Raw genomic sequence first — 10,635 nt, 5'->3', positions numbered from 1 at the left:
AGACTTTGTGGAGCTAGTATATTTGGATGAAACGAGGTGAGTTTGTTAGTTTATTTGGCTAAGGCCCAACCTGCGATCCATTATCAGTGTCCAGTATGGAAGGGGCATGGGACTGAGCTACTGGGGGGAGCTCTCGGGGAAGTTACTATATATATATATATATATATATCCTCTACATCACGTGAGTTCAAGGCTAATTTATAAATATCCTTATTTGTGTTTTTTTCGTGAATAAAACATAATCCTTTTCTATTCAATCTATAAATAACCCCTTTATATTACGCCCTTCTATATGTTAAAAAATGTATAAAAATAGTATTTTAAAAATACCTTATTTTGAACCCGCGTGATGCACACATATATTCATGAGTAACTTAACTGGGGGGTAGCTGCACAGGTTGATTCAGAAGTGGCAAGAGAGAGGGCTATCATGGGAGCTGTTGGGTATGGTGGCATGAGGGTTACTAGTCATTTGACCCATTGTGTTATCCATTGCAAAGGGGTCCCTAGTCATTGCAGTATTTCTAATGCTCTGGAACAGTTCATTCATCTCCTTCTTGATTTTAGATTCTCTTTTAATCTTTTGAGCATCTGGTACCCGAACGTTTGATGGAGGTCTGCACTTCATGCGCCGCTAATTTTCAGGCATTTCTTTGAACCTGCTAGCAAAGATCCACTTTAAGTTGAGGGAGCCAATCAACATCTTTACCATTAAATAAATTTTCATTGCAAACAAGCCATACGTCCCATAGAAACATTCTGCGTATCAAGGTCCACAAGGAGGGGGAAAGGCTGTTTGCTTCACCCAGAAGGATTTCTTTCCATGTCAGTTTATATGAATGGATGGGGGAGATGATCTCTTGTAACTAGTTGACATAACACATGTGACCTAGGCATAAAATAAAAAGGTGCATGATGGTTTCTTTATCCCTCTTGCACTAAGGACAAAGGCCATTTCCTATCCCGATACGTTATGCTCGAGTCCAGACCGCCTTATGGAGTATCAGCCATAGTAGATGAGAGATCTTCGAGGGGAGGTAGGGGGTCCATATTCGTTAAAAACAATATTCCCGTATTTTTTCATATGCTAAAAGGCTTTTAGCCTTAGCTTAATAAAAGCTATATCACCTCTTTTCCTTGTAATTTTTTGCATTTTTTCAAAATAAGAAAACAAAGATGACCTTATTTACAAACCCATGTAGCCTTGGGTGCCTTCTTGTGCCCAAAAAGTCTTGTGACATTAAGGCACTCGTTTCTCATGACCTTTCCTTGAAATTTTTTATATAGTACCCTTTTGTTATGTCTTCTAAACCTTAGTCCTTGTGTTTTTTGAACCAGTATCAAGGCCAATGAAGCATCTTATAAATGTCAAGCCAAATTGCCAATGCCAATTACTATGAATTGAACCATGGTAATCCCCATGAGCCTTCAAGAATGCATCTTTAGTGCCTTGTGAGTACTGTCTACCAAATTTTTGGATCAATCTCATAGCTAAAGCTCTTGAGCCATGTAAATACAAATGCATATCATTCATTAGAAGAAGTTTTCCAACTTACTTAAGGTAGATTGAGCTTTTGCAAAATTGTGTGAGAACATGAATGTTTATGTCTATCACATATTTACTTAACTTCACAACTCTACATCTCTATTGCTGATAGTGCAGGTTGCTTAAAAGACGGTGGCATTGATTATGCACAAGGGATACATTTGGATGTTGTTGATGAGTCCATTGTTGTTTTAAAATGGCTTAGGTTGAGAATTGGAAAAATAAAGATATAAAAGTCAATGTATTGGTTGAAAATGTTGTTGGTAGTAGCACTATTCATGGGAATGTTATGGAGCTGTAGGCTAACGAGGATGAGGCTTCTAGTTTCATTCCTAGAAGCAACTCTTCATACACACATTGGGCTAGAGCCACTACATAGACTATTTTGAAAATCGAGGAGCAAGAGACTCCATGGTTTGCATTACTCGATCATGGGTCTGAAATAAATGTCATGACATAGTCTATATGAGAATGGTGGTTGACCAGTTGATGTAAATCATGGGTGGAGAATGTAGACTATAAATAACTCCATTCAAGAGATTTATACTATATGTCCAAATGTCCAAGTGCATATTGGGGATGTACATGATAATTAACATTTTGTTGTGCAAGACACATGTAGTTATCTGGTTATATTGGGACAATCATACATCATGGCATTGAGAATGGAGACTAAAGTGCTTGATGATGGTTCTGCATATGCTCTTTTTAGGAGTAGAGATGTTAGAAGAGCAGTACAAATTTTTACCTTGTATATCAATCATGTACAAAACCGAAATACTCTTAAGGATTAACTAGTGCAATTGAATATAAAACAATTTAAGGGTTTCTAGAAGGCATTGCTATAATGGGAGGCTATCGTATGCTACTTGGCAGATACTCTTGCCTCCTAGTGAAGGGAAAAATGTATTTACAATTGGTTTTCATTTATAAACAACAAACGGCTTGGGAAGATACAAGAGGATTGAAGCCATGTGCAAGGCGAAAAGGATGTATCTAGTGAAAGATGAAAATAGGCTTTAAAAATATGGCATTATGGTGGAAGATGAATGTATTTTTGGGCAGTTGGATGGGCTAATCTTGGAGACACTATGGCTGAAACTATAGTAGTGGTTAATGTAGAAAATATGGCTAAAAATTATGTCCTACAAATATGCACCTTGGATATGTTTGAAGTCATAAAAGAATTCAATCAACAAGAATGTAAATTTCAGCATGAATGTGCTAAAACACTTGTGGAGACAAAGTACAAAATAGTGGACAAAAAGGTTAATCTAGTTCCTATGCATTGGATGTATGAGACAATGTCAAAATAGCCAAGTTTAAGAGATCCAAGGGTGTTGGGCATAAGTTTATTGCAGAAACATTGAAAGGAATTGAAGATTGGGTGTGATGGGCATGTTTTTCCAGTAGAAAGGGATTGTTTTGTGTAGATGTGACTAAAACATGGGAATACTTTCACATTTCAGCTTGCTAAGATTAGTTGTGTTGACCTACTAATGTGGCCCAATGGTGATTTTTACAATGCCACATGTTCCATGGAATTTGTGGCCAATTCTTGTGCTTCAAGCATACTTGCCTAAGCTTATGGAGTTGTTAAATGAGAAGATTGGGATGAAAATTTTGGAGCCATCCTCAGCTGTATATTCAAACCATTGGTTTACTATGGCCAAGAAAAATGGTGCATTGTTGTTCATTCAAGACATGCAGTCAATCAGCAAACTGACAATACGAAATGTTGGTGTAGGGCCTATAGTAGATGAGTTTGTAGAGCCATTTTCTAGTAGGGCTATTTATTCATCGGGGTATTTGTACTCAGGTTATGACTAGTTCTAGCTGGCAATGGAAAGTAGAAATATCACTGCTATGAATATGCCATTGGGATTAGCTCTAGATGTGTATCCTTCCATAGGGCAAACTCTATAGCCCGCATGATGAATGTGATGAGAGACTTGAGCAATGGCGGTTACTACAAATTCAATCCTTACTTCTACCACCAATCCACCATGATGTTACTCCTATTCATTGTTCAACTTTCTAAAGCATTAGGCTTCTTTGTGTTTAATGTGACCATAATAACAATACTTCATCTTCTTACCACTCCCAATTTGATAAATTGACAATATTTTGTCATGAAGAATGTTTCTTGTAGAGGATTGTTCCTTTCTCATGCACTAATCCTACTAAAGGAGCAAAGCCACTATATATTGAAACATGGTTGAAGCTGGGCACAATACTTGAATGGTTGATTCGAATTGATCAACATTTTGCATACTTTTAGTCAGCATTGCCATCTTGTCTTTGATAGCAACTACACTTGTCTTTTAACTTTAGTGAGCTGATGGACTAAAGAATTGAACTTAATGAGATGGTTGCTTAATTTCTCATTATGTTCTATCTTCATATCATGAGATGAATCTTTAAAGAGACATTGAAACTTGTTATTTTATTCCCAAAAATACCTTCTAGATTGCTCCAGTTTTGTTGTGTGATCAAGCTAAGGTTGATGGATGAGACAATCAACAAGTCCTAGTGTAATGATACCTATTAACTACTTACTCTTTTCCCTCTAAGTTTTCAACTCAAGACCTTCTATTAGAGATTTGTCAGCATAAGAGACAAGTCCATAGTTCTTTTGGCATGAGTAATAGTTGCATCTTTATTTTCTAGGTTGGAAACCCGGCCTCTAAAAATTTCTCCACAAAGGTGGGGGTGCATGTTGAAAATATAAGCATGAGAAGGAAGTGTAGTTAAATCTCAAGGTTAAAGAATATAAATTTTTAATTCAAATATCACTTCAAAAACTAGGCTAATATTTGTGAAAAGTCTCTTTTGAAAACCTTAAGAGTTTAGAATATAAAGTTCACTCTTCTATTATAGGGTGCACTGCTGCATGGGCTAGTCAAGACATGGAGAGAGAAGGTTAGCAACCTTGACTTTGCAACACCTTTCCCATATGCACAAGCTCACCACTTCTACTATAGGCATCCCTTAGATCATGCTTATGGTAGCATGAAAATTGCCAATGATGTCATGTTCATGTATATGGTCGACTTCAACCACTCCATAATTGCCTTGCAGATGGGCTTTCACTTCCCACACTTCAAAGCAACAATATGGGTAAAAATATCCATGCTCCAATACCACTATTAGGTATTGGAGCATGGGAGACTAGAGTAGCCAATTATGGAGGATAGAACTCCAAGGAGAGAGAGAGAGAGAGAGAGAGAGAGAGAGAGAGGGGGGGGGAGGGAGGGAGGGAGAACCACAATTGGACAGTGAAATAAATAGCTTGATAGAACGTTTTTATTGGGAGCATAAGTTAGGGCCTTATATAGGCCAAAGTATACACCTAGACCCTTTACCCTCCTTATATCTCAGTAGTGTAAAGAGCGCTCACACCAACACATACTCTTAGCCCACTCTAAGACACACTGTAATGTGTGCCCACATACCAAAAAGCTATGAAATATCCAACAATAGCAAGCACCATCTTGTGAGTAAAGGTGCTATATGGCTATCAAAAAGAGGGAAATTTTCCAACGACCTATCCCTCGCTCTTCTTATTTAAACCATTTCCTATAACACATATGTTGCTAGGAAGTATGGTGGACTTAAGAGAGGTTGGGATCAATCATTCACTTAGTAAAAACAAGACAATGATCAAGAGCAATGGGGATGAGTAGAAAACAACTCAATTATGATGAACTTTGCACAAGACTTACCCTAAACAAGCCACCAAGAACACTCACAACAAGCTAGATCTAAGAGTGAAGTGCCAACCAAGAACAAGTGAACAATGGGTGTAGCACATGATATTTGGGCTAACAAGTAGGATTAGCTTTAAAGAAGATACAAATAGGATGAGACCCAAGAGGACTTACATGTTTACAAGTAGAGAGTACAACTAGGATGAAACCCAAGAGGACTCACATGCTCACAAATAGAGAATCTTTGTGATGATGGATGGCTTTTGCCAATGCACAAAACTTAGGTGGACCATTACTCAGAACAATAGGAAACAACTAATCATGGAGGCCCTTTACCTTCATGAAAAAGAATTGGTTTGATTTTTTAGGTGTGAAAGGGAGGTTGTAAAGTTGAGCTAAATAGTCATGGCACTTGTAACACTCCCCAAACTTCATAAAATGTTTCCAATGGTGAAAAAATAGGGGTTACTTTTGAAGTAAGGCTCACAACCAAACGTGGCAAAAGCCTTGCTATTTCTGTCCTACCACTATCGAAGTGCCTCTAGAGTTTCTCTTCTTGGCTCTTCATTGTCCCTTTGGAGCATTTCAACTTAGATTTTGCCCCTACAACAACACTCCACTATTTATTGTAAACAAGCCACGACTTCACTCTTGGCTTCCAACAAGAAGTGTTACTCTGTTGAATGTGTCTTTAGGATTTTGGTTTTGGGTTTTTTTGGATCTCTCGAAAGAGAAGAAAAGCACGAAAGCATTTTTAATGAAAATACTAGAAACTCAAGAAAATGCAAAGTGATGTGAAGTTATGTAATGTCCCGCACTCCCCATAGGACCCCCCAGGTAAAAAATTTTCAAAAAAAAAAAAACCCCCTCTCTCTCCCCCTGCTGACTGCATGGCGGGGGGAGAGAGAGAGAGTGGAAGTAGCAAGCAATGGGGGGCATGCAACCCCCAGCTCTGGCGGATGGCACCGCCGTGCCACCTCCCCCCCTCCACCTATAAACCTTCCCCTGCCTCCCCTCCGTTGGGGATCGGTGGCCTAGTTTGACTGGGTAGCAGTGCCCCCCCCCCCCCCCCCGTGCTGGTGTGCAGTCGCACGTCCCCTCCCCGTTTACGACACACTGTCGGATCCCTCCTCCTCCATCGGTAGAAAGAAGCTCCCCCCCGTTGTCAAAATTTCTACCCCTCCCCCCCAATCGAGTTGTCAAAGACCGCCACCCCTGCCTCTTGTGACGTCAGCACCCCCCTTCTTCGTCGACTTCAACAAACCCCCCCCCCCCCCCCTCTAGTGATCCGTGTGAAGGAAGGAGAAGGGAGAGAAATAAGGGGAAGAAGAGGGAGAGAGAAGGGTAGAAAAGAAGGGTGAGAGAGAAGAGGGAGAATAAGAGGAAGAAGAAAAAGGAGAAGAAGGGAGGAAGAGAGAGAAGAAGGAGAGAGAGAAGAGGAGGAGAAAAGAAGAAAGAGAAGGAGAATAAGAGGAGGAGAAGAGAAGGAAGAGAAGGGAAGAGGAAGGGAGAGGGAGGGAGAGAAAGAAGAAGTGAGAAGAGAGAGAGGAGAGAAGAAGAGAAGAAGAGAAGAAAAGAAGAATAAGGGAGGAAGAGAGAGAAGAGGGAGAGAGAGAAGATTTGGTTATCATCCCTCTTGAATATTATCATCACCTTACCCTCTTGATCTCATATCCGCAATTTTTGGCTAGCTACTTACCATGGCCCCCAAGCATCGCGAAGGAGTGAAGATCGCGGGAGCTACCATAGTTTGCTAAAGGGACAAGTACATATGGAATTCATGGTCACCGGGTATAGCCAATGCGAGAATTGGCACAACTCCAGACCTCGTCTCGCGGAACCAGGTTCTCCTTGGCCTAGGAAAGAGCTATTGATTTCATTTCGTCACATGAAATGATAAGGTTTTCATAATATGTCACATAAAATGATAGATTTTCACTTAGTTTAGTGCATGATTTGCTAACTATAATTCATGGTTTACTTTCGTTATTAAAATAAATACATGAAATGTTAGTTTCCATTCATAGGATGCAACTACACAGAAGCATAGAGGACTTGTCATCTATCTTGCATTCCACGCGGAAGATAGGTCTTGATCTTGCATACGACAAATAAGTTGTCTTATCCTATGATAACAAATGCTTATGTTCGAAGACCGCATGAAAATATTAGGGTAAAATTGCATTTAGAATACTAGCAGGTTCCTAGACATTCATGGACTGCTTACAAGGAAAGATTTATATGCATTATATGATTATCTTTTACCTATGTCAGAGCATAGAAGTGATAAGTGAATTGAGTTTAAACTTTTATATACTCAAGTCACATGAGACCCTGCACTTTAGGAACAAGTACTCATTGCCAGATATGAAGAGTGTTTAGGCTGTACTAATATATTAAACGCACCATGTGCATGCAAGATAAGTTTGATTAGAAAATTCTGCATAGCATTACACTAAGAGAGGATAGAAAGAATGTATGACAAGTCATGCAATATATTTATTGTGCTTTAAACATTACCAAGTATGTTGAAAGACGTGCAAGAAAATCGAGGATTCACAACTTGGAACCTAGGAGAAAAACCAAGGGAAAGAGGGATTCAAAAGAAGTTGTGTAATTAAACACATGTGCTTGTGAGTTGTTTTTAAGGATCTTGTCTTAGATTATTGGAAGTGGATATCCTCCAGGCTTAAACTAGGCTAATAAGCTGACTCTAAATGGAATGTTGATCAAGGCTTATGCTTGGCTGTTTTGAAAATGATATTTCTAAGTGAATTGACTGGTTGCCTTGGTAAGAGGAGACCCCTACCAAGGACAAGTGGTTTGTAAGCAAAATGATTGCTTGATGAAGAAAATGATATTTTCTTGATTGGAAATGAAAGGAATGTTTTCCTTAGTTATTGTTGTAAGCTGGGTGCTTCAGCTATGATTGATTCCCTAAAGGAATAATTAAGGAAGGATGGCGCTAGCTACCCCTCGTGAGCTTCCGAACCCTAACCAAGGGGTTATGAATCTGTGAGGGGAATGTGGACCGAACCCGCTGCGAGATGTCTCTCCGTGGAAATTACTTGGAGTAGGAGGACGCTTCGGTGCCAGTGGGGGATCTGGCCGTAAATCCCAATGTCTCCGGGTCCTACACAAGTGTTTTACGTGACTCGAGATGGGATCTCGAGGCCTTGATACTAGTTACATGGCGGAATCTTGGGAGGATAAACCTTCGGGTTTTATTGCTGGGAAAAGGAAGGATTTTTCTACAGAGGCAGAAAGGAACACTTAATTCTCCTGTATGGGAAAGAGACAAACATTAACCTTAAGACAAGTTAAGGAAGTGTTTGATCTTGTTTTATCTTGTCTTCGTGTCAGTGTCCTAAATTACGTAAAGGAACATATGACTAACGGGTTAATTAAGGAAACTGCTTTTATGTGTCAAACATAACATGGTAGGTAATTAGATAACTAAAATAACTCGCGAGGGAAGCATGGTGGATGTGACCAATGGGTCTATCCCATGGAAGAGTGGTCTCGGTTAGCCGAGAGATTTCCTCAAAAGGAAATGTTAGCGAGGAATGTTAGGGAAGGTCGGACAATGACCTTAGACAATGTTGGTTAGAACCCTAATTCATACCGTTTTAGGGGACCAGAATGGGACTATGCCCTACGGGCAGAGAGGTTGAATGATGCATCCCCCTCGTTTCCCATTCTCTTTGAACCAAGTGCAGTATGAGTTTTCTTGGGTCCAGTTGTATCTACACAAAGTGCAACGGCTGAAGATTGATGCTAGAAGGCTGTTAGGAAGACTCGACTGCTAGGAACTCGGACTTCAGGTCGATCCTAGTGGGAACGACTGGATAAGTTCCGTTGCGGGGCAGACTTGAGAGACCCTAGTTGGCAAACCCCGTGTCATTCCTTGGGAGTGTCGGGTGGCGTCTTCTAGATTGATCTCTCGATGGACTGCTAAGATGTGTCCCGCGATTTCAGGTGCGGGCACGTTATAGTTGGTATCAGAGCAAAACTTCTTAATAATGCATGATTGATTAATGTTCAGATCATAGGCATAACCTAAATAACCTAAGTTGTATGGCTTGACTGTCAGGCACCTTCTACACCTAGGAATGCTGACATGCAAGAGAAGAAGTTTCTTCTCAAGAAAATTAGACCACCCGAGTTTGATGGCAAGGGAAGGACTGCTCAAGTGGACGCCGAGATCTGGATTGAGTCCATGGAGGACTATTTTGAGGCAGCAGGAACAGTGCCTGCTAACCAAGCCATGCTCGCCAAACTTAAACTTACAAGTGAAGCGAGACTTTGGTGGAAATAGTGGTGCAGAGACCAAGCAATCTCGGAGGGGACAGTCACTTGGAACAAGCTTAAGGAAACCATGAGAGGGAGGTATCTGCCACCTCCCTATCACACACAGAAGATGAACGAATTCTATGAATTAAAGCAGCTTGGGCTATCCCTTGATGCATACTATTCAAAATTCGTCTCTCTCTTAAAGTACGCGCCACAAATGGATATGACGCAACAGGTGTCAAAGTTCTGTGCTGGGTTGAATCCACCCATAAAGACTCGATTGGAATCAATGCGCCCAAGGGACTTGCAAGACACATTACTCTGAGCAAGTCCAATCATCCAAGAGCTTAAATGAGGCAACTATGATGAAGACAACTCACTAGACCAAGACAAAAGGTGCCACAAGTGCAGAGAGATAGGTCACAAGTGCACATAGATAGGTCACGTCCATAAAAGATGTTGCAATCGCCGATGTTTCCACTGCAATGTACTAGGACACATCCAAGTAGATTGTCCTGAGTTGGGACCCTGAGAATCAGGAACGTGTGGTCAAACAAAGCCGTCTAAACTCTGCTTTTGGTGCACATTATGAACCACATGATGATGAAGACTTGGAGCTTGTTGTAACCCTTGAGGATGACTAGATATCCTAAGAGGATCCTCTTGAGATAATAAGTCTTGTACTTGGAATAAATCCAATTGAATCCTATGAGTTGTGACAAGTTGTTATTTTGATCATTTGAGTAATCAGAGTAGCGCAGCGGAAGCGTGATGGGCCCTAACCCACAGGCACTAAAGCCCAGTAATGCTTGTCTCCCCCAGGTCTTTTCGAGATGAGGACATCTCGATTCCTCTAAGGGGGAGAGGATGTAATGTCCCACACTCCCCATAGGACCCCCCCCTAGGTCAAAAATTTTCAATTTTTTTAAAAAAATTTACCCCCTCTCTCTCCCCCTACCGACTGCATGGCGGGGAGAGAGAGAGAGAGTGGAAGTAGCAAGCAATGGGGGGCTTTCAGCCCCTGGTGGGTGGCACCGTCGTGCCACCTCCCCCCCTCCACCTATAAACCTTCCCCTCCCCTCCCTC

The sequence above is a fragment of the Lygodium microphyllum genome, chromosome 30 (genome assembly GCF_053477565.2).
Source record: "Lygodium microphyllum isolate KBCC chromosome 30, Lygodium_microphyllum_v1.1.10, whole genome shotgun sequence".
Classification (NCBI taxonomy): domain Eukaryota; kingdom Viridiplantae; phylum Streptophyta; class Polypodiopsida; order Schizaeales; family Lygodiaceae; genus Lygodium; species Lygodium microphyllum.
The sequence above is the reverse complement of the archived record's forward strand: the minus strand, read 5'-3'. Positions refer to the sequence as shown.